The sequence below is a fragment of the Cynocephalus volans genome, chromosome X (genome assembly GCF_027409185.1).
Source record: "Cynocephalus volans isolate mCynVol1 chromosome X, mCynVol1.pri, whole genome shotgun sequence".
NCBI classification, from domain to species: Eukaryota; Metazoa; Chordata; class Mammalia; order Dermoptera; family Cynocephalidae; genus Cynocephalus; species Cynocephalus volans.
The window spans coordinates 20,768,121-20,793,226 of NC_084478.1; the positions used below are offsets into that span (position 1 = coordinate 20,768,121).

General features: G+C 33.2%; 1 protein-coding gene across 9 annotated transcripts in view; it reads left to right on the forward strand.

The window, feature by feature from the left end:
- LOC134366963 (uncharacterized) overlaps positions 1-25,106 on the forward strand; it is a 311,090-nt gene that overhangs the window by 33,097 nt on the left and 252,887 nt on the right. For 7 of the 9 annotated variants that reach the window (XR_010022376.1, XR_010022377.1, XM_063083556.1 and 4 more), the window contains one exon: positions 21,625-21,712. The exons of 1 other annotated variant lie outside the window; for it this stretch is intronic. The gene's annotated coding sequence lies outside the window, so the exon portion shown is untranslated. Of the gene's footprint in view, positions 1-16,874; positions 16,957-21,624; positions 21,713-25,106 lie in introns of all 9 variants that reach the window. One more of the 9 variants, XM_063083555.1, reaches the window with a different exon arrangement.

Sequence of the window (25,106 nt, forward strand, 5' to 3'; positions counted from 1 at the left end):
TCTTCTGATCTCAGGGGGAGGTTTTCCATATTTCTCCAATAGTTACAATATTTGCTGCAGCTTTCTAAGTTTTTAAAAATCATAAATTACTAGTAAATTATGTCCAAAGGTTTTCTTTATCTTTAGTTGTGATAGTGATATGATTTTACTCCTTTGTTTGCCGATGTAGTTTGAGTTCAAAATGATAAGACAACAAAAATCTTCTCTTGGATGAAACACATTTTTTGAATAGGGTATTTTTCTTGATCTCTTTGTAAAACGAAAGCTTTACATTTTATTTCTTTATTTTTGTTTGTTTTTTTGACATGAGGCATAAAAACCTTTGTAGATTCCCTATGTATAATGTCTTTATCAGCCTGGTCCAAAGTTAATAGGGGTCTCATAAAACATTTTGGGAGTGTTTTGACGTTATTTTTCTGTGGAAGAGGTTGTGCAAGATTGGTGGTTACATCTTTCTCAGTTACATGGAGAAGATAGGGATTCAGGCATCAGGACATGGAATTCATTTGTAAGAAGGTTCTTAGTACAGATGCATTTTATCTAATAAATACAGAATTACTGACATTTCCTAGTTTATCTGTTTTATGAGTGGTGTTTTTATTTTTATTGTTTTTTTATATTACATGAAATTAAAATTTAGTGGCATAAACTTGATTGTAATATAATTATTGCATCTCCAGAATCTATAGTGATGATCCCTTCTGTATGTCTGCTGGTGATGCTGGTGGTGCAGGTGGTGGTGTTCTTTTTTGATCAGTCTTGCCAGGGTTTATCTAACATATTTAACCTTAGGGAAAAATCCATTGAGTATTGTTGATTATTTAATATTTTTTAGTTTGATTAATTGATCATACTTTTAAGTTTTTATTTCAAGTTTTGGTTTATATTCCTCATTTATTTTCTAATTTTGTGTTTTATCAAGTCTTAAATTTTCAGTACATCCTCTTTTGCAATAATGGCATGAATTTTCCTTTATGCCCATGTGTTGATGCATCTACACAGTTTTTGATAACTTATTGAGCTATAATTGATTTAAAGTAAACTGTACAACTTTAAAAGAAACAGTACAAGTTCTAATATTTATATATTTAGGAAATCCCTACCACAAGCAAAATAATGTAAATGTCCATCCGTCCTCATCAAGTTTCTTTTTCGGCCATTGTATTTCTCCTTCCTGTTTCTACTTAAGCCCTTTCACCATTCACATGCTATTAGAAGTCTTCTTGCACAGAACTTCGTATTAACATATGCTTTGGGTATTTCTGCTTGTTTGTTTGTTTCGTATTGTCTTGGAAAAACATGAAGGAAAGAAATGACTGAATTACATGAGAGTTGTATATTTAATTTTTTCTAGAACATGTCAAAGTGTCTTGGGTTGTGAGTCTACTATTTTCCATCCTACCAGCAGTAAGAGTTGCGGTTGCTCTACCTCCTTGCCAGCAGTTGTTATAGTTAGTTCTTTTGATTGTAGCTTTCTTGTCGGTGTGCAGTTGTATCTCACCATGACTGTAAATTACCAGGTCGTATGTCTTTCTGTCTCAGGTACCCCCAGTAAATGAAGAAAATAGATTGTTGGCCTGAAACTAACCCTTTCCCATTACATTTTGCATGTATACTTATGTTTTATTGCATGCTGAATTTTCTGTATGAAATACTTTAAAGATAATTGTATGCTCTGGATCATTTTATTTTTATCCTGGGAGTATTTTGTTTTTGCTTTCAGAGGTGGGGTGGGGTAGTTCATCTCATCTCAATCAGTGATTGAGTCCTTTGGAAGCTGGATGTCATGATTTGGAAAGAGTTTTCATTTTTAGTTTATATCAACACGAAGTAAATATAGCCTATGACGGATGTTGTGTCAATCTTTGGATTGTTTTCCAGATCTTCTCTGCCATAGTGATCCCTGAACTCAATGTGCGTCCCCTGATTAGGTGAGGCTGCTGAAATCCCTGGTCAGGTGCTTAACTTTTCATCTAAAACTTCCTACATAGCATCCTGGCTTCTCAGTCACCTCCTTTGAATTAGTATAAGCCTTGAGGGAAAATGAATATCACTTTGGGTCTTACCATCTGGACTTCTCTTCCAACTGAGATCCAGTCTCCTCCAATGCTTGCTTCCTTGGGTTTATGGTGCTTTCATACAATGTGTTTAATATCTACCCATTCTCTTGGTTTTTCTTAGCAAGAAGGGTGGACGGAAATGTCTGGTTTGCCATTTAATGATAGCAGACAATACTACACATACTATTTTTTTGAAATATGTTTTTGGTTTTAGATGTTTCTCCTTCTATAGACAATTAATAATATTTGTATTAATAATATCAAAATATTTCATGGCAATAACCTACCCAAGCCGTGGAGCTTTTCTATCATAATTTGTTTAATGTACTCCAGTTAAATTTTTTCCTTTGATACTCTACATATTTCCCTAGTTCCCATCATGTACCAGGTATGAATTATATGGTAGAAGTATAGTCTATTAAAATCTAAGAATTAAGAATGGAATATATTGTAGACAGTATGTGTTTTGGTGATTTGTTATTATGCAGGCATAGCAACCAGAATATTACTTATACCACTTTGTATTATGTTCAGTCATTGTGAAGGGGCTAGCATATGATTCCTTTACTTATCTTGGTTTATTTAAAGTTAGGATCATATCACTTTGTGTAAAAAGTTGTATAACCACAACAGTGCAATTACTTTTGGTAAAGGATTTAAAACCCATTAAGTTAAATACACAAATCTTAACCTTATACTTTGATGAATTTTCACATATTTTCCCTCTACGTTTCTACTTACATTTTTGTTTCAAGTGTTATTTGTCTTTTAATGAAATAATAGAAATAAAACACTCTTTAATATTTGTTCATTTTTTTTTTTGGAAAAACATATTTTACATGAGAAGTGATTTATATGTAGTATATATAAAAATCAATTAAGTAACAGGAAATACATAAACATAAGTGGAAGTAACAAAATTTTAGGTGTATACATGGGCTTACTATTTAATCGTTTTGGTATTCAAGTAATTATGAAATGATAGTCTCTTTAATAAGTGGAATTAATAAAATGCACTAAGGATATACACAAAAATAATCATGAATTAGCAATTAGTGTATAAAATATGCTGAATACTTAGTGGAAATTAAATAATCAGATGCCCTATTTTTTTCTTGATACAAGATTATGGAAGATGTATAAAATGGTCTTGGATATTTAAAATTAATTTGGTATATTTAGCAAAGTTTTTTTTTTTTTTTTTGTCGTTTTTTTGTGACCGGCACTCAGCCAGTGAGTGCACTGGTCATTCCTATATAGGATCCGAACCCGCGGCGGGAGCGTCGCCGCGCTCCCAGTGCAGCACTCTACCAAGTGCACCACGGGCTCGGCCATATTTAGCAAAGTTTTAAATTTGCCTAGTCCTTTATATGGTAATTGCCTTTTTACCACTGTGTCTGACAGACCTTGTTAAATGTGTGCATAAAAGTGTGGATACAAAAAGGCAAAACAAATATTTTTTAAATAACATATACTGTGTTAATACAATGAATACTATGTAACTTTTACAACCAGTTAGGTAGATCTAATATACTTGCAAAAGCAATCACAAGGAAATAAAAAGGGAAGCAAACTACTTTATTTCACTCATGTGCATGAGTGTATAAATGTATTACATATGTAAATATTTTTGTATGTATCTTGCTTAAAAATACACCCCACTGCTAATCATGGTTCCTTCTGTGAAGGAATATACAGTTACATTATTTTTTAAAAAATTTTACATTGAGTACATGACAGGTTGATAATTAGTAAGAGAAAAATCAAAGAAATATGATATAAAGGCACATCCCTAGTGATATTTTTGGAGGATCTACTGTTTTCTTTTTTTTCATTTTTTTTTTTCCTGGTAAGATAGTACAGAACAGGTAAGACACTAACATTTAAAGCCAGAAACAGTAAAGTGTTAAAAAAAAAAAATAAGAAAATACATAAAGAATTTATGTAGAAAAAGAATATAATTTAATAGTGAAACATTTAGAAGTAGCTGATCTCTAATTAGTCAGCAAGATCATTAACCTAGTGGCCACAAGTAAAATTGTCACAATGAGTGCCCTTTTATTTGTTCCACTAGGATTAAATATTAAGTATGTTTTTGTGCAGTTTATCATACATTTAGAAGCATCTGTTCCCATGATAATAGAAAAAAATGGTAACAGGAATCTGGGTAGAATGACTTTTGAATTTTGGCTGATGAATACCTAGAAAAAAATGTTTAAATTAAGAACTTGTATGATTTTTGTGCCATTTCTTATGATGTGTGTTAAAAAATTTAAATAAGAATTGCTATTCCTAGAAAAAATATGTTAAGGTTTAACTCTGTGAATTTCAGCGTTTTTGCTAATTTCACTTCAAAATTCTACTGTATTACCTATAGATCGCTTTTTAATAGCCTGAAAACATAATCATTCAATCTGTGAGTAAAGGGGGTTTCATTTTGTTCTTTCCAATGTTTATGCATTTTGTTATTTTTCTTGCATTATTGTCCTGGCTATGTAACCTACCTAAAATTCTGTATGGAACTGGTTATAGTAGGCATTCTTATCTCTATAATCTCAGGGGGAAGGTTTTCAATATTTCACCACTAATTATGATATTTACTTAAGTTTGGTAATTTTTTTAAAAAATTATAACAGAATGATAAATTTGTCATATGGTTTCCCTGTATCTATTATGATGGTGATATAACTCTCTCCTTTGCTTTATTAAAGTAGTTTCTTTCCAAAATGCTAATCCAGCAATAATTCGTGCTTGCATTCTACCCAGTTTATTCATGATCTTATATCATTGAAGCTTTTGTTTCTGTTTGTCAAACATAAGTCGTTTCTGGTTTATTTGGGGGGGGGCGGGAGGAGATGGGGGGCGGGAGGAGATGTTGGTTGGGCAGTGTGCTTTCGTGAGGAATATAAATATTTGAATTTATTTTCTTATAATGTACTTGTCATTGTGACATAAAATTTATAAAGGTCACATGAAACATCTGGGCAGGGTTTCTACAGTTTTTATAATGTGGAAGAGTTTCTAAAAGATTGTTCTTATTTTATTTTCATCATATAGAAAATTTATGATTTCAGGCATAGAATTCATTTGTATTTCATTTGTAAAAGTATTTTTCAGTATAGTGGCAATTTTTTTATGAGCTGCAGGGCAATTGAGATTTCCTAGTTTTGTGATTTGTCGAGCTCTGTTTTTCTTGGAACTTTCTCATTGTGTGTAATATCATATTTTTTAGTATAAATGTTCCTATATAATTATGTATATGCATCCAGGATGTTGTGTGAGGATTTCCTTTACATTGCTGATATAAATTATTCAGATATTTTTCTTTGATCAGTCTTGCTAGGGACTTATCAATTTTTTTAATCCTTTATGAAAATAAAATTTTTTAGATGATTTGTTCTTTTTAATTTAAAATTAATATCTCTTTCTAATCTTATATTGTTCTACTTGCCTTTGCTTCTGTCTTAGGTTTCCCATCCGTCTGCTTACATTACCCATCTGCTCTTGCTTGTTGTCCACTTTTTCCATTGGAACCCTTAACGTATTAGTTATAGTTATTTAAAATTTCCAGTCTGAGCATTCCAAAATATCTGCCATATCTGGATTTATTTTGATGCTTTTGATGCTGACTCTTCAAACTGTTATTTTATTTTATTTCTGACCTTTTAGCGTGCCTTGTAATGTTTAGTTGAAAGCCCAACATAAGGTATTGGGTATAAGGAACTGAGGTAAATAAGTCTTTAGTGTAAGGTGTTATGTTTTTATCTGGCTGAGTGTTAGACTGCATCTACTGTTAGTTGTAGCTGTAGGTGTCATAGGTCAAAAATTTTTCCAGGGTCCTTGTTTGGACTCCCTGTTGTCTTTTAGTTTCCCTAGAGACTTAAATAAGGTTTGAGATGTGCAGTTCTTTGCATTGTAATACCCTTGGTACTAGCTGCAGCGGTGGCCTTCTGCTCCTGGGCTTTTGCTTCAGCAAGCTGTGACTCTTTATTTTCCTCTCTTCAGTACTTGGGGCAGCGTTTCACACTGTAACATCATCAGTTGTGAAATGGATTAAGAAGAGTTAATTTCCAGTTTGTTCAGCTCTTTTCTTGTTGTGAGGATGAGAGTGACACCTTCCAAGCACCTTACATGTCTCCTAGGAACTAGAGGTTTTGTCTCATTTCTGCCAATTTTTAATATTAAATTACTGCTTTTTGTTCAATACCTTGAGATATATTATCAGATTACAAATATCCAGGATTTCCATTTTGCATTTATTGCTATAGATGTCCCTTTAGGGCATATACTGGTTCATCTTACTCTTTATAACAGATTCATTGGAATATAATTGTATTTCAATAAAATTTTCAACTTCAAATAATACAAGCTTCATATGTGTGTATGCAAGCGTACTTCAAAAAGTTCAGGAAAACTACAATGAAGAGATTACAGGAATCTTTTCATGAACTTTTGGAAGTACTCTCTCATGTATAAATAAGTATATAGATATGTACACACATACATATGTACATTTATTTGTGAAACCATCAATAAAAGCCAGGCCATGTGTGTATTCATCCCTCTACTTCAGTTTCATTGTGCAATTTTATATTTCCTGCTCCTCCTCCTGCCATAACCCTGTCCTTCTCATATAAGGTGTACCCTGTCTACAAGTGTTTGTGTGATGGATGTTTTTATTTTATTGTATAAACATGAAGACATGGTGTGGCTATTTTAGAAAATTTTAATGTTTTTGCATATTTTTGTGTATTTTATACTCTACATAGATTACTAGCAGTGTATGAGATTTACATTTGTTCTCTATTCTTGTTACCACTTGTTATGGTCATTATTTTAAAATGCAGATAGGTGTTCAGTGCTATATAGTGCCACCCTACTTAGTATCTTGGGTCTTCAATATCCTCCTTTGAGTTAGGACACTATGGGGAGGGAGGGGTATTAAATTTGGAAAATGTCACTGGGACTTTTCATCTTGTGATAATCCTAGATTCACTTGCAAATGTAGAACTGATACAGAGACATCCCAAGAATCCTTTATCCACTTCCAGCCAGTTTTATCATCTTGCAGTGCCATAGTGCAATATTCCGCCCAGGGTATTAACACTGATCCAGCCAGGTTGAAGTATGTTTGAGTCGTCTGAAGCATCTTCGTGTTGCACTTTACAAATCCACCCACATCCCACCACTCCAGCCCCCACCTCCCTGCCATCCCTGATTTCCAGCAACCAATAATCTGTTCATCATAGATGTATGTGTGTGTGCATGTGTATACATGAATGATTCATTTCAGCAATGCTGTATAATAGAATAATACTGTATGTCAGCTTGGTATTTCTTTTAGTTCACTGCGTAATTTGCTGGAGATTTATGCAGGTTTTTGCATGTATCAGTAGATTGTTCCTTCTTCTTGCTAAATAGTACTTCCTGATATGGCTGTACCACATTTAGTTTAACCATTTACACTTCTATGGACTTCAGGTTGTTTCAGGTTTAGGCAATACAGATAAATCTACTATGTAATTAAGAAAAATAAATAAGGAATAGAAGAAAAAAAGAGATAAATAGAGAATAGAATAGTGATTACCAAAGCCCGGGAAAGTGAGTGGATGGGGGGCCCGGGGAAAGGTTGGTAGGCCAGTAGAAAGTTAGAAAGTTACAGTTACATAGAAGAATAAGTTCTGGTGCTCTAGGGTGACAATAGCTAATAATATTGTATTGTATATCTCAAGATAGCCAGAAAAGAGGATCTTGAATGTTATATGTACAAAGAAATGATAACTGTTTAGATGATAGATATGCTAATTATTCTGATTAGACATTATAGAATATATGCATGTATTGAAACAAAAAAATGTACCCCATAAATATATACAATGAAAACAATAAACTTAAAAAAATTCAAAATTTAAAAAATTTGCAATGAACATGTATGTTTCCACGTGAACAAAAGTCTTCATTTCTCTTGGATAAATGCCCTAGACTGCAATTGCTGTATTGTATGATATTTGCAAGTTTAGTTTCTTTATTTTTAAAGAACCTAACTGTTTTCCATAATGAGACATTTTACATTCCCACAGCAATGTGTGAGTGATCTGGACTGCCTACAGCCTTCTCAGTCTTTGGTGAGGTCACTATTTGAAAAAAAAAATAGTAAATCTGATATACGTGTAATGATGGCTCACTGTGGTTTTCATTTGCATTTATCTGGTGGTTGTGATGTTGAGCATACTTTCATTTTCTATTTCTTTTTACATTTTTTTTCTTACCACGTTATTGTATTGGTTATGAGATACAGAGCTGATTGTCACCACTTGTGCCCAAGATGCGATGGCCAGTAGCATCCTTTCATTTTCATTTGCAATCTGTACAGCCTCTTTAGTGAAGTTTCTGTTTATGTCTTTTTCTCATTTTCAAATTGTTCCTTTTATACTGTCGAGCTTTGAGAGTTCTTTATATATTCTAGATAGAAGTCTGTTTTGGGCATATGGCATGAAAATATTTTCTTCCAGTCTGCAGTTTGTCTTTTCATGTTTTTAGCACAGGATAAAACTGTTTGAATAGCAAAAGTCTTCAGTTTTCTTGGAGCCTAATTTCTCAGTGTTTCCCTTATGGTTCATGCTTTTGGTATCAAGCCTAAGGATTCTTTCTTTTGCGTTATTCCAGAGATTTCCTTTTCTTATTTAATTACGTTTTACAGTTAAATCTATGATCCATTATGAGTGAATTTCTGTATGAGCTGTGAGGTTTAGATCAAGGTTCATGTATTTGCTTCTGGATATCTTATTGTTCCAGAACTATTTGTTGAAAGATTATGCTTTCCTCTGTTGATTTCCCATTCCAGCTTGATTGGAAATCAGCTGGCCTTGCTGTGGGGACATTTTGGGTTGTCCTTCCATTCTGTTGATCTATATGTTTATCCATTCACCAGTACCTCACTTTGTTGATTGCTGTAGCTATACAATACATTTTGAAATTGAGTGCTGTGATTCCTATAACTTTATTTTTAATTTGAAATTTATCTATTCTCATTTCTTTGCATTTGCATTTTTATTGGAACTATCCTATCTGCATGTAAAAAGAAAAATCTTGTTATGGTTTTGTTAGGAATTTACTAAACCAATATATCAATTTGAGGGAATTGTAATGTTACTGTGTTCAGTCTTCTCATCAACAAACATGGTACGTCTCTGCATTTGTTTAGATCTACTTTGATTATTTTTTATCAGCATCATGAAGTTTTCAGCATATAAGGCCTACTCATGATTCATCTGATTTATACAAAAGTGCTTTATTTTTTCAGCAATCATAAATTTTATTGTATTTTTAAAAGCAGTGTATATTCATTGCTAGTATACATAAATAGAGTTGATTATGTAAGCTTGTCTTGTCCTGCGCCCTTGATGAATTGAGTCATTACTTCTATGAGGTTATTTTTAGGTTCCTTATGATTTTCTATATAAACATCATGCCCTCTGCAAATAGAGCCAATTTTATGTATGCCTATTACACCTTTTTTGTTCCTTTACCACCCTAACTTACCTTCCATCACTGTGTTGCATAAGAGTGAAGAGAGTACACGTTCCCTCCCTGTTTCCTAAGGGGAAAGCATTCAGTTTTTCACAATTAAGCATAATGTTAGCTATGGGTTTTTCTAGATGCTCTTTATAAAGTCTCAAAAGTTTTTCTCTGCTCCTGTTTTCATGAGGGCATTTAAAAAATTATAAACAGGTTTTGATTTTTTGTTAATTGTTTTTCTTCATCCATTGATACAATCATATTCACTTGGTTAGAGGGTGATGTTATCACACCAAGGTTAAGGGTTTGAATCCCCATGCTGGCCAGGCAGAGAAAAATAAATAAATAAATTGTTAATACAAAAATTCGGTAAACAAAGAAAGAATTGGGCACATATTATATTCTGCTTTTCCACAAATAAAATATTAGATTTAGATTCCCTAATGAAATAATACATTTCCTTTAAATGGCTTACTGGTTTGCTGTGTTGCTTAGAACATGACATTGTAACGCCAAGGTCAAGGCTTTGGATCCCTGTAACAGCCAGTTGCCAAAAAAAAAAAATATATATATATATATGTATATCATATATATATATATATATATTTATATATATATATATGATATACATGTGATTTTTATTTTTCTTTAGCCCGTTATTATGGTAGATTACATTCATTGGTTTTCAAATATGGACTCAACCTGGTGTCACTGGAATTAATGCTGCTTGGTCATAGTTTATAATATTTTTATATATGGCTGGATTCTTTTTGCTAATATTTCATTAAGGATTTTGTGTCTATATTCAAGGGATATTAGTCTGTATTTTTTATTTTTCTCTAATGTTTCTCTCTGCTTTTATCAAAGTAAAGGTGGTTTCATTAAATGAATTGAGAAGTGTTTCATTTTTTCTTTATTCATTTTCTATTTCTGTTTTCTGTTTTAAATTTTGAAATGTTGCGTTTGCATCTATTTGAGTGGATATTCTGATTTTCCTTGATAATTCCTCTTTGACTCATGGGTTACGTATAAAGTATATTGTTCACATTGCAAAGTTTTGGAGTTTTTCCTTTATGTTTCGGTGGGTTCAGCTTGCTTAGATTGTGATGGGAGAACAAACTCTGTATGATTTCTGTTCTTTTAAATTTGTTGAGATTTGTTTTCTGTCCCAGGATATGTTCCTTCTTGGTGTATGTTTTGTAGAGATTTGAAAAATACGGAATTTTGCTGCTGTTGAGAGAAGTGTTCAATTATTATCAATTAGAACCTGTTGGTTGACAGTGTTGTGGAGATATTCTGTATTATTGCTGAATCTGCCCAGTTGTTCTATGAATTATTGTGAAAGGGGAGCAGTAATCTCTAGATTCTTCTATTTCTCCCATTAGGTCTATCAGTTTAGTTCACATACTTTGCGGATAGGTTATTTAGGGTGTATGCACTTAGGATGGCTGTGTCTAATTACTGAATTAAACTTTCAATCCTTATATAATGCTCTTTGTTTCTGAGAATTTTCTTTGCTCTGAATTCTGTTATCTGACATTAAGATAGCTATTTTCTGCTGGCTTTTGTTTATCATTGGCATGATACATATTTTCTCATCTTTTACTTTCAGTCTGCCTCTATCATTGTATTTAAAGTGTTTTTTGTAGACATCCAATAGTGGAGGAATGTTGTTTTAATCTACTGTGCCAGTGTCTGTCTTGTAAATGTTATGTGTGCACCATTTACATTTATGTTATTATTAATGTGTTATTGCTCTAGTCTGCCATCTATTTATTTTTCTCTTCGTTGTCTCTTTTTTTTTTCACTGTTTTCCGTTTTCTGCCTTCCTTTAAGCTGTTTTAAAAGTCATTCTTAGTCAGTTCGGGCAGCCATAACCAAATACCGTAGACTAGGTGCCTTACGCAACAGAACTTTACTTCTCAGAGTTCTGGAGGCTGGGAAGCCAAGATCTAAGAGCCACCATGGCTGGATTCTGGTGAGGGCTCTCTTCCTGGCTTGCAGAGAACTGCCTTCTCACTGTTTCAGAAAGAGAAGGAAAGAGAGAGAGAGTACACACTTTCTGGTGCCACTTTTTATAAGCACAAATAATCCCATCATGAGGACCCCACCCTCATGCCCTTATCTAAACTTATCTGCCTGAGGCCCCATCTCCAAATACCATCACATTGGGGGTTAGGACTTCAGCATATTAATTTGGGGGACACACAAACATTCAATCCATAGTACTTATTAATCTCCATCAGGCCGCTTCTGACACCACTCCAGCAAGGAGAGAAGAGGAACTTTATGATTTCCCAGGGAGAATGGTAATCAAGGCTCCCCTTATCCTATCCAGGTACAGATGCATTAACTGAATGTTGTGTGGCATGCTCTTTATTTTTATCCTTCCAGGGTGAATGTCCCAGCTCTCTATTGAGACATCCATGACAACATTGGGGGCAGTTTGAGGTGACTGCTTACAGCCCAGAAAGTGTGAATTCTAGATTCTCAATTGGCCTTTGCTGGCATGCGTGAGGATAGTGTTTGGCTGTCATTATGTGTCTGTTGTCTAAAAGTTTTCAGGCATGGGTGAGGATAGAGTTTGGCTGTAGTCATGTGGCTACTGTCTAAAAGTGTTCCGTAATGTCAGACTGTCCTTTTTCTTGCACTTTGTTTCAGAAAGCAAGCCTTGTTGTTTTTTTGTTTATTTTTTTTGTCACACACTCTGGCATTTCTGGGTTGCCGGAATCTTCAGCTACAGATCTGCGATGTATAAGGCAAAATTAAACCAAACCAAAACAAAATGAAGAAATAGAAACAAAGAAACAGCAATAGGGAAAATACGGAAAAATATCGAAAAATACGGAAAATATCATCATGATGTTTAATGGGGTCATAAGCTCCCTAACAAATCTCACATCGTATCTCCACCTGTCCAAGCCTTCTCATGTTTGTTTTATATATAACATCAACATTTTTAGTGTTACCTAGAGCGAAAAATAGGAAAGGTGTGTCTACTCCATTTTCTCACACACAGACATTCAAGAATATTCTTAGACAATGATCTTAATAAACAGTGGATTTCTTTCTGCCCGTCATTTCTTTAATTTCTTTCAAACTAATTATTTCGTTCATCCCATAAATATTCATTCAGTTCCCATAGTGTCTCTGGTGTGGATTATGTGCTGCATTTTTATTATTGAGAGAGCCCTGTGGGAAAGCAAACAATTAAATGTGGAATATATAATAGCAGATAAATTTTGTGGTAATTTTTTATGTAGTAATAGTAACTAGTATATTAATGTATATTTTTGTGTTACTTTTAGTGGTTTCTCAAGGGATTGATGTTTGAATTCTTTACCTTTTATTTTCTACCTAGAGTTACATAGTATTGCTTCTTGTAGTATACAGTACTGTTGTGCTTTGGCAAAATTTGTTTTAAGTGTAAAATTATTTACATAAATATAATACACAAGTATTAGGTACAATGCAATATATAAAACGTAAGTAAAAGCAATGATGGTTTATGAATGTATGTAATACTATCTATATATGATTCATATGTGTGTATATATATAAATGTATATAGACTTCATATATAATAATTTCAGTAATCAAATAATTATGAACTGATAGAGTTCTTAAAAGTGGGATTAGTATTACCCTTCAAAGGATATACAAAAATAAATTTAAATGGGCAACTGCCTATTAGTTAGGCTCTATACTTAGTATAAATTACCTTAGTATAAATTAACCTTCAGTAATACATAATAATTCACCTTCCAGAACTATACGTGACACAGCAATAAAGTATGGGCCCCAAAATTCAAAACTATTTTTTGATACATTGTGCCGTGTCTATACTATGAGTACTATGAAGCTTTTAAAACCAAATAGGTGTATGTTAAGTACTTTCAAAAATACATTCTCAAGGTATGTTGCTAATATGGGAAGCAAATTGTAATTTACATAGAGATATGTGTACAATTAGTAAATATATTACTCATGTAAATATATGTATATGTTTACACCAGTTTAATATGCATACTTTATAGCTAATCATACTTACTTCCTAAAACAGTTATGTATCACAGGTTTTGAAACTTTTACACTGAACAGATGTCATACTTATATACATAATAAACTATATATATAATAACATATATAAAAGCACCATGGTGATGACATTTCCTAATTTTTTAAAAACCTGAACTTTGCTTTGTTATGTTAATGTAGTACAGAATGAGATAGGAAGTTAGGCAAAAGTTAGAGGATTCAGAAAAGGAAAAAAAGGAGTTAGAAGGGAAAAATAATAAAAATAAGAACAAATTTAATTGAATTGTAAAGTTGAACTTCCAGTCAGTAAGATCATGAGACGAGGGGCCATTTGTGAAATGGTCACAAAGAATCATCTTTTTATTGTTCCACTAGAATTATACACTGTCAAATGTATAGTAAACTTTCTCATATTTCAGGGTCTCAGTTACCACGATAGCAGAAAAAATGACAACAATAATAAGGGTTAAAACCCTGTCAAGTTTTGTTCGGAAAAAGCAATAAAAATGTGACCTTGTAGTGTAGGGTTTTCTACCATTTCCTATGATGTGTAAAAACAGGTTAGTAACAATTGCTGCTCTTGGAAATATGAGCTAATATTTAACTTTATTTAATCAGACAGTCTTGCTAAATTTACCGATTGATTCCACTGTGTGACCTCAGGGAGAAGTTTCAATATTTCACGACTAAGTTTATTTGCTGCAGTTTTTGTGTTGTGTGTTTTCTGTGATTGGATGCTAAATTTGGCCATATTGTTTCTCTACTGTGATAGTGACAGTGACATAATGTTGCCCTTTGTGTGTTATAGTTGTCTGATACCAAAATTTTTATCTGATTTGAATGTATTCTTGGATATACCCATAATGATTATGGTACATGAATAGTGGAAGTACCCTTGGGTACTGTTTGTCAAACATAAGTTGTGTTTTGGGAGAGGAGTGATTGGGTGTTGGGAAGTGCTAGGGATTTGATGGATGCACACCATTGAATTTCATTTTTCTTATCATTTTGACGTAAAGTTGATATGGTTCTCACAATGCATTTGTGGGTAGCACTTTTACAGTTTCTTTTACGTGGAAAGCCTTGTGCAAATATGATGTTATTTCTTTTACTGTTATATGGATAAGATCATGACTTCAGACACCATGCTGTATGCATTACTGTTCAAGGTTTTGTATAGGCAGGTTTGTGTGTGTGTTTGTGTATGTATATGTATATGTATTTATATATATTTATTTATTTGGATGGGGATGAAGGAAAAGGATGGCTGGATCACATGGTGGGTGAACCTTTATGTTATATCAGAATATGTCAAAGACTTTTGCAAAGTGGTTGTACCATTTTATATCCTACCAACAGTCTCAATTTCTCTGTACTCTTATCAGCACTTGTAATGGCCATTGTTTTTTACTGTGTCTCATCTAATAAGTGTGTGGTGGTATCTCACCATTTATGTAAATTGCATAGGTGTAATCAAGTCATAGTTCTTTCTTTCCCATGCGTGTCCAGTAAATGGAAAAATTAATTAGCATGGGGAGAGACATTTAAGGGTGACTCTTTGGAGCCTGGTCCTCACCGGGTCTAGGTTCACTACAGAGTCTCTGCTGGTGTGGATGACGATGGTGTTTGTCTGGCATAGAGCACTTACTGTCTACAAGCTTTCTGTCTCTTTTATCTGTGACTTTCCTAGTCCTTGGTTTAGAGAGAACAGGCTTTAAAGGCTTTTATTAGCAAGTTTCGGTGTTTTCGAGTTGTTGGATTTTTATGCTCCAGGTCTTGGATTTATGAGGCAAAAACAAGACAAAACAAAAGACTGTGGAAACACCACGTTGTTTCCTGAGTTTTGAGGATCCTAGTCAGTCTTCCCTATTTTTTCCACCTTTTTATGTTCACTGTATATAATATCCAGGGATTTAAGTTGGACTTAGGGGAAGAAATAGGGAAAATATTCCATCTTTCTGAAAGCAGACATCAACATCTTTTTTTCTTTTTACCAAATGATCTTTATGAAGAAGCAGTGGATCTTTTTAATTTTTCATTTTTTTTTGGCAGTGATTTGCTTAATTTCTTTCATTGTAGTTAATTTATTCCTCCCATAAGTATTTCTTCAATTTCAAATGTGAGCCAAGTACAGATGATATGGTATAGTTACACTGTTGAGCTAGAAAGCCTAATGAAAAAACAGACAACTGTATATAGATTATATTATAGAAAATAAATTTTGTGATAATTTGTTATCCTGTGATAGTAACTAGAATATTATGTATACATTTTTGTGGTGTGTTTAGTGATTCCTCAGGGACTGAATGATATTAAATTCTTTACTTTCCTCATCGTCATAGAATTAGGTGGTGTCACGTCCTGAGTATGTACCCTTACTACACTACAATTCTATTTATTTCCTCTTTCCTTTGAGTTCTTGCTTTATAGTTTAGATCAGTAGCAACGTTTATCATTTTTGTTTTAAAGAGGCAAATATCTCTTAAATAAATTTTAAAAAGATGTCTTTTATATTTATCCACTTATTTTCCCCATCCAGTGTTCTTCTCGCCTTCTTGTAGTCCTGTAGTTTTTGGTTTCCATCAGGTGTCATTTCCTTTCAGCCTGAAGAACTTTCTTGCTACTTGTTGAATTCTGTCACCCAAAAGTGTCCTACACCTCCCATTACCTCAGAATGTGACCTTATTTGGAAATAGGGTCTTTGCAAGATGTGGTTAAGATAAGGTTGTTAGGATGAGCCCTAATCCGATTTGAATGGTGTCTTTGCAAAAAGGGAAAATTTGGACACAGATGCAGATATGCAGAGAGGAAAGTCTATGTGAAGATACATGCAGGGGGATAACATGTGAAGATGGAGGATTGGGGTGATTCAGCTGCAAGCCAAAGAATGTCAAAGATCGCTGGCAAACACCATGAAACTCAAAAGAAGCAAGGAAGGAGTCTGCTGCAGGTTTCAAACAGAGCGTGGCCTTGCAGACACCATGATTTCACACTTCCAGCCACCAGAAGTATGAGACAAAAAATTCCTGTTTTTTTTTTTTTTTTAAATGCCATCTAATTGTAAGCCTCCTAGTTAGTGGGACTTTATCATGGCAGCCCTAAGAAACTAATACATTCCTGTAGCATTGCTTAAGGTTTGACTAGCAACAAATTTTCTCAGTTTTGCTTATCTGCATGTGACTTACTTCACTTGTAGTTCGGAAGGACAATTTTGTTGGATATAGAATTCTGGTTTTAAAATTCTGTGTCATCTTTCAGCATATGAAAAATAGTGTTTTATTTTCCAAATCTCCGTGGATTGTGTGGACAACGCAGGCAACGTTTAAGTCATCATTTTCAGGTAGGTAGTGTATCTATTAAAGGTTTTGGTGATATACGTTTGTTCAATTTATTAAAATACTTTATTTTTTATAGGGGTGCCAGGTATATAGTTTGCTAATGAACTATTTCAAATCTTCGCTAGCTATGTTGTAAACAAATATGATTCCATTTGTGTAAAAAAGGTTAATTTTTGATCAACAATAGAAAAAGAAAGAAAAACAGAGATAAGCTGCATGAAAACTACCATAACCAAAAGAGGACCAATAGTTTTCTTATTAAAATACATACATGTATCTGTACTGTTCATATACAAATTAAAATATTTTCATCACAAATATAAAATAGCCGAACTTTTTTATTATTATTTCCCATCCTGTGGTAATGTTGATATGAATGTAATAATGTATAACAGCCAATATCTTCTGATAAAGAATAATGAAAAGACACTGTATTAACTATATCAAAACATTTATACCTATCATAATTTTAATAAATACAATGTATTGTAAAAGCAAAGTAATTTATATAAAACAGCATATAGTATGTATGAAAATCTGTTTGGTACAAGGAAGTATATAAAACAAAAAAAAAGTCAGGTGTAGATATTTGTAAATATGTATGTTTTTACCTGTAATGTATAATAATATTGTTTCATAACTTAAATTATGAAACAATAGAAAATGGGATCAATAGTGTGTATCCAATAGTAGATGAATAATAAATATATATGGACAATTTCTACCTTAAGTATGCTTAATACCTTGTGTAAGTTATTTAAGTAACAATATATTCTTTTAAAATCTTGATACCAGCTGATCAAAAGAGGATATAATGGTAATGGGCTTTTGGAGTGTAATTTGTCATGTTCTTTAAAAGTTTATGAATTTACATGCCGTTTGACACAGTAATTCACCTTCTAGGACTGTATCTGACAAAGCTACTCACTCATGTGCTTTAGAATATGGGCACAAAAAAGTCAAAACAGGTATTTTTCGATAAATTATGCTGTGTCCATACCAAGAATACTATGAAGCTTCTACAACAAATCAAGTAGATATAAAATACTTAATAGAGGACATCAAAATTCCAATGACATTTTACTCTGAAATGGAAAAAAAAAAAAAAAACTATCCTTACATTTATATGGAATAACAAGGGACCATGCATAGCCAAAGCCATTCTGAGCAAAAAAACTAAAGCTGGAGGCATAACACTACCTGGCTTTAAACTATACTACAAAGCTATAATAACCCAAACAGCATGGTACTGGCATGAAAACAGACACACGGATCAATGGAATAGAATAGAGAATCCAGAAATCAACCCATACACCTACAGCCATCTGATCTTTGACAAAGGCACCAAGTCTATACACTGGCGAAGAGACTGCCTCTTCAGCAAATGGTGCTTGGGTAACTGGATATCCATATGCAGGAGAATGAAACTAGACCCATACATCATACCATATAGAAAAATCAACTCAAAATGGATTAAAGAATTAAATATACACCCTGAAACAATAAAACTTCTTAAAGAAAACAGAGGGGAAACACTCCAGGAAGCAGGACAAGGTACAGACTTCATGAATATAACCCCAAAAGGATGGGTGACCAAAGGAAAAATAAACAAATGAGATTATATCAAACTAAAAAGCTTCTGCTCTGTAAAATAAACAATTAACAGTGTGAAAAGCCAAACAACAGAGTGGGAGAAAATATTTGCAAAATATACATCTGACAGAGGATTAATATTCAGAATATACAAGGACCTCAAACAACGTTACAGCAAAAAAACAAGTAACCCAATTAAAAAATGGGCAAAGGAGCTAAATAGGCCTTTCTCATAGGAAGATATATGAGTGGCCAATAGACACATGAAAAGATGCTCAACATCACGCAGCATTTGGGAAATGCAAATCAAAACCTCACTGAGATACCATCTCACCCCATTAGGATGGCTAATATCCAAAAGACTGTGAATGATAAATGCTGGCAAGGTGACGGAGAAAAAGGGACTCTCATACATTCTTGTTGGGAATGCAAAATGGTGCAGCCTCTACAGAAAATGGTATGGAGGTTCCTCAATCAATTGCAGATAGATCTACCATATGACCCAGCTGTCCCACTGCTGAGAATATTCCCAGAGGAATGGAAATCATCATGTCGAAGGCATCCCTGTACTCCAGTGTTCATTGTAGCACTATTTACAATAGCCAAGAGTTGGAACCAGCTCAAATGTCCATCATCAGATGATGGATATGGAAAAAGTGGTATATCTACACAATGGAATGCTACTCTGCTGTAAAAATAGAGTGAAAGACTGCCATTCTCAACAGCATGGATGGAATTAGAGAAAATTATATAAAGAGAAACAAGTCAGGCACAGAAAAAGAAATACCACATGTTCTCACTTATTTGTGGAAGCGAAAAATATATAAATAAATACACAATCTAATGGGGGTGTAGGGAAGAAGACACAAAAATCCCAATTCCTTGAAATTGTTAAGATAAGAGATTAGATATGAGGTTGATGGGAGGGAGCAGAAGTGGGAAGATGAAGGGAGGATTCGGAAAAGGGACACAAAAAACAATCACATTGTGTATTGATAAAATAAAATGAAATTTTAAAAAATAAAGAAATAAAAATAAAAAATGAACAAAAAAAATGTGGGAAGAATTGATTGCCCTAAAAAACCCAAATCTTCCATTAGTAAATATTGCTCACCATTCCAGTTATTCATATCTCCATGAATTCCTCTCAATAATTTCCTGTGGTTTGCTATGTGATGATCTTGCCCAGCTTTCATTAAAATTTTACTGAGGAGTTTGACAAACTTTAATGCAGTTGTAAATGGTATTTTTAAGAAAATTAATTTAATTTTTTGTTGCTGGTATTAGGAATTGCAGTTAAAATCTGTTTTTAACCAGGTAACCAGTAATGTTGCTATATATTCACTCATTAATTCTAATATGTAACATATAGATTGACGTTACTCTAGAAATATACACATTCAATATGTGAATAAGGGCAGTTTCATTTCTTCCTTTCCAATCCTTATGTATTTCTTTTTTTTTTTCTTGTATTATTGCCCTAAATAAATATTGAGTAGAACTGATGATAGTAGGAATCCTTTTCTCATTCCTGATCACAGAGAAGATGTGCCTATTTCATCACTGATTATGATGCTTGCTGCAGCTTTATGGTTTTTTCCTCATCCTAAGTGGGAGATAAGTTGTGTCAATGTTTTGCATCTATTGTAATAATCATAGCATTATTATATATCTCTTTGTTTTATGGAAGTCATTTGATTTCAAAGTGTTAATCCAACAAGAATCAATTCTGGGATAAAATCTAAGGTTTTCATGGTGTATCAGACTTGATATAACTTTGGATTCAGTTTGTTAAACTAACTTTTTTGTTTCATTTGGTCATGAAAGATATAACCCTATCATTTTCCTTTTATGTAGTCAGTTCAGTGTAAAGATAAAAGATTTGGAGGCGATGCCTGCTGTTTCTATTCTCTGCAGTGTCTTGTGTAAGATGAGTGTCATGTATTTCTCAACTGCAGGGGAAAATTCACCAATTCCATGACCAGAGCTCGGGACTCACTTGAGGAAGGTTTTCCATCATAAGTGTAATTTATTTAACAAACTTAAGACTATGCAGACCTTCTCAGTTTTGTTTTTCATTAAGGTGGGTTTACTTGGAGTTCTACATTTCATAGAATTTCAAATTTATTGGCATGTAAATGCTTATATTTTGTCTGTTTCCAGATTCTGTAGTGATATTTCTTTTGTAAATAATGTGTTTCTTCCATTTTTGATAAATGGATTCTTTAATCATAAGACAGTGTTCTCTACTTCTAGTACTTTCCTTTCCGGAAAGTCTACTTTGTTTGGCATTACTCTACCAGTTCCGGTTGTCTTATGCTTAATTTTACGTGGTATATCATCATCTGTACTGTTACTTTCAACCTTACTGTGCCTTTCCATGTAATTGCCTCTCATTTAGCATATAATTGGGACTTATTTCTTCTTAATCTGAAAAACTCTGCATTTTAATTGGAATGTTTAGACTTTTAAAAAATTCATGTTTATATTAATATTGTTTGATTTAAAGTTGGCCATTTTGCCAGTCTTTTATTTTTTTATTTATTTTCATCACTTTTTTTTTCTCTATTCCACCTTCCATGTCTACTTTTGGGATAACCGAAAATTTTATTCTTCAATTTAAATTCCTTCATTGGATTTTTATTTGACACATTTTAAAAACACGCCCACCCATTCTATGCCACGTCCTTCTTTCAAGAGTAGGGTTTATGGCCCCTTGTCTGGACTCTGGAGAAAGCTTAGTGCCTCTGGTCACCCATACAATGCGGGCAGTTGTGACATTACACAAATTCCTGGGCTGAAATTCTATCACCCGCCATTACCAACTGCCACCAGCGGAGGGCGCCGTCGTGGCCTTCGCGCCGGGTGCTCTTCACGGATTCCCGAGATTCTCATTTACATCACGGGTCACTTCCAGCAGCCAGAAGGACTTCAGGTAACAACGCAAAGTACAGGTTGTCCCGCCACAGATTGTCTCAGGTTTGATTATGTGGCCATGTCCTATTTAACTCTCAGTTTGAAAGGATAATGTTGCCTCATGTAGAATTCTGTGCTGACTGTTTTATTTTTTCTTTCAGCACTGGGAAGATTCTGCTCGGTTTTCTCCGGTTCTGCATGGATTCTGTCTAGAAGGACGCCGTCTTTCCAATCGTCCCTCTGGGATAGGTAATGTATCTTTATTTCTCAGACGTTTTCACTTGGTATACATTTGCTCACTTCACTGATATTCTGTATATTTCATATAGATGCCTAACATATAGTTTAATTAAAAAAAATCAAATATTCTAATACCTATGGTGTCAATCTGAGGATTCCATTTATGTAAATGAAAAGAAAACATATTTTGACTGACAATCACTACAAAACACAGCAAAGGAAAGGAAAAGCTCCCATGGAGAAACATCTAATTTTTATTTAAGTATATAAATATCTACAAATTATATACAAAATAAAATAATTTAAGCACATTCCCAAGAAAAACCTAAAAGTTGTTTTTATAATTGCTCATGTGTTGCTGATATTGACATGCATGAGGAAATGCGTGGGAAGGAATGAAAACTTTTTGTAAAGAATAATAAAGTGGCACTTGTATTACCTATAGCAAAATATTTGCTTTGTCAAATCATATTCCGTGTCTGAAATAGATTAAATATAGCACACATAGGAGTTGATTCAGTAACAGGCAAAAATATAGAACATAAGTGACAGTGAGAAGAGTATATGCACAAGTTCAATATATAAAATGTTTGGGATTTAAAATATTTTTAAATTATTAACTAAAAATGTAGTTCTAAGATACTTCAATTTACAGAAAATAAGCATAAATTTTAATTAACTCTTAAAATATGCTTAATAATTAGTACAAATTAAATAAATTACAAGATGTTTCTTTACCTCGATAACAGATAATCGAGGGAGTATAAAATGGTACTGTGGTTTTTGAAATTAATTTAGTCTTAGCAAAGTATTTTTTCACCTACGTAAAGAAAATATTGCCTTTTAAGACTATGGAACACACCTAGTTACAAATGGGCAGAAGTGTATGGTTACAAAACTAACAAAAGTGATTTTTTAATACATCGTTTTCATTCCATGAATATTTTGTGGGTATATGACGAATCAGGTAGATTTTATATAGTTTCAGAGGATGTCGTCAGTATATTTTGCCAATAAAAAAAAGAAAGCAAATTGTAATTTTGCATGCGTGCACACGTGTATAAATATAATCTTTATGTAAATACAAACATACGTGAATATCTGTTCTGGGAGACTCTTCACTGATCATCATCGTTACTTCTGAGAGGAAAGATACATCTGCCTTTTTTGAAAATTTTACTGAACATTGACCAAATTTAAGTAGTAAAATAAAATTAAGGAAATAGTCACGATTGCATGTACCTAGTGATTGTTTTATAAGGAACTACCCTTTGCCTTTTTTCTTTTCCTTTTAATGTAGTACAGAAACAGTTAAGAATTCATGCTCAAATATAGAACTAGAAAATAGAAAGGAAAGAAAAAAGAAAACAAACGTTTAAGAAATAAGAAAAAAAGTTATGATTCACTTTAAAGAAGCCGATGTCTAAGTAGTCAGTGAGATCATTAAACAAAAGACTGTAGGAAAATTTGCACAAAGAATGATCTTTTCATTGTTCCCCTTGTATTAAATGTCAAGTGTTCTGTAAAAGTTTATTGTATATGTTAGGGCCTCTATTTTCATGATATCAGAAAAGATGATAGAAATCTTTAGAGTTATGGTGACTCAAATTTTATCTGATAAGCATATCGAAAAAATCTTAAAAATATAACCTTGTGCAGGGTGGTTATTCTCCTGTTTTATAATGTGTATGAAAAGTGTATTAAGAATTGCTACTGTCTGAAAAATGTGTTTATATTTAACTGTGTGGTATTCATCAATCCTTATAAATTCACTTATTAATTCTACTACATTATCTACAGGTTGCTTTTACATTCTCTGAAGGCATAATTGTGTGGATGATAATGGCTGGGTTCGTTTCATTTTTTCCAATCATCATGCTTTTTTTTCTTTTTTTCTTGCATTATTTCCCTGACTAAATAGAACTGGAGGTAGTAGGCATCCTTGTCTCTATTTTGATATGAAGGAGAAGTTTTTCAGTCATTCACCACTCATTATATTTGCTGTAGTTTTCTAGATTTGGGTGGGTCCTTTTTTAGGAAGAAAACCCCTCATATGTAGGTGGTAAATTATTTCGAACGGCTTTTCTGTATCTGCTGTCAGAGTGACCTGATTTTGTTTGTCAAAGATGTTTGATTTGAAAGTGTGAAACCAACAAGAACAGCCTTCCTGTATTAAATCCAACTTGTTCGGGGTGCATTGAAGTTGTAGTGTCTTCGAATTCTGTTTGTTAAACGTAAACTTTTAGTTCCAGTTAAATTTATGGTTGTTATGAGGCATCCAGAATTTGATTTTTTCATGTGATATCTTTATCAGTTTGGTATCAATTTTATCGAGGACCTGTAAAAGATTTTGGACAGTTTTTGCTGTTTCTCTCCTAGTAAGAGTTTGTGCAGTATTGGCTGTTATTTAATTCTCAATTACATGGGAAAACTCAGGAATTCAGGCTCCAAGAGATGGAATTCATTTATAGGAAAGTTTCTCTATAAAGATGCAGTTTATTGAATAAAGAACGCTTGAGATTTCCTAGTTTAAATATTTTTTGAATTCATTTCATGGATTTTAAATTTATCGGCACAAATTTGCTCATAACGTGATGCACGTGTGTTCAGTATCCTCATGATGATCCCGTCCACCTTCCTGCTGTTGATCATGTGCGTCTTCTTTTGTATTCCCTTGATCAGTGTTGCCAGGGATTTATCACCTTTTTATCGTTTCACAAAAAATGACAGCTCTTGCATTTGCCTTTTTTTGTTTGTTTCTGGTTTCATTAACTGATGTTAACTTTAATTTTTCATGCTTTAAATTACTGATTTATTTTTTAATTTTATGAAAATTATTTTTAAATCTTAAACTTTCAGGATTTCACCTTTTACATTAATGCTCTAAATTTTCCATTAGACATGTATTTTGGTATATACCACGCAATTTTTAACAGCTTAATTGAAGTATGATTGATTTTAAATAAACTGCACCATTGAAAATAAACACTATATATTTTGGTGTGTGTGAGAGAGAGAAACCATCACCACATTTAAGAAGATGAGCATATTTATCCCGCTCCCCAGACTTCCTAGTGTACTTTTGGATTTTCCCCTCGTAATTCTGCCCAAGCCCTCCCTACTTTGCCACGCTATGCACATTCCTGTATGAGTCTTTTGATGGGTGTGTAATTGCATTTTTTCTTGGATAAACTTCAAGAAGTGGAATGGCTGAGTCATATGAGATGTTATTTCACAGATATTTATGGTCAGTGTTTTTAATTATAGCTCCTCTAATAGGTGTGCAGTGATATCTCGCTGTCACTCTAAATTGTACGGGTGTACATGAGTCATTATTTTTTCTGTCACAGTTATCCCCAATAAATGGAGAAAATGGATGACAATCTTATGCTAATCCTTTCCC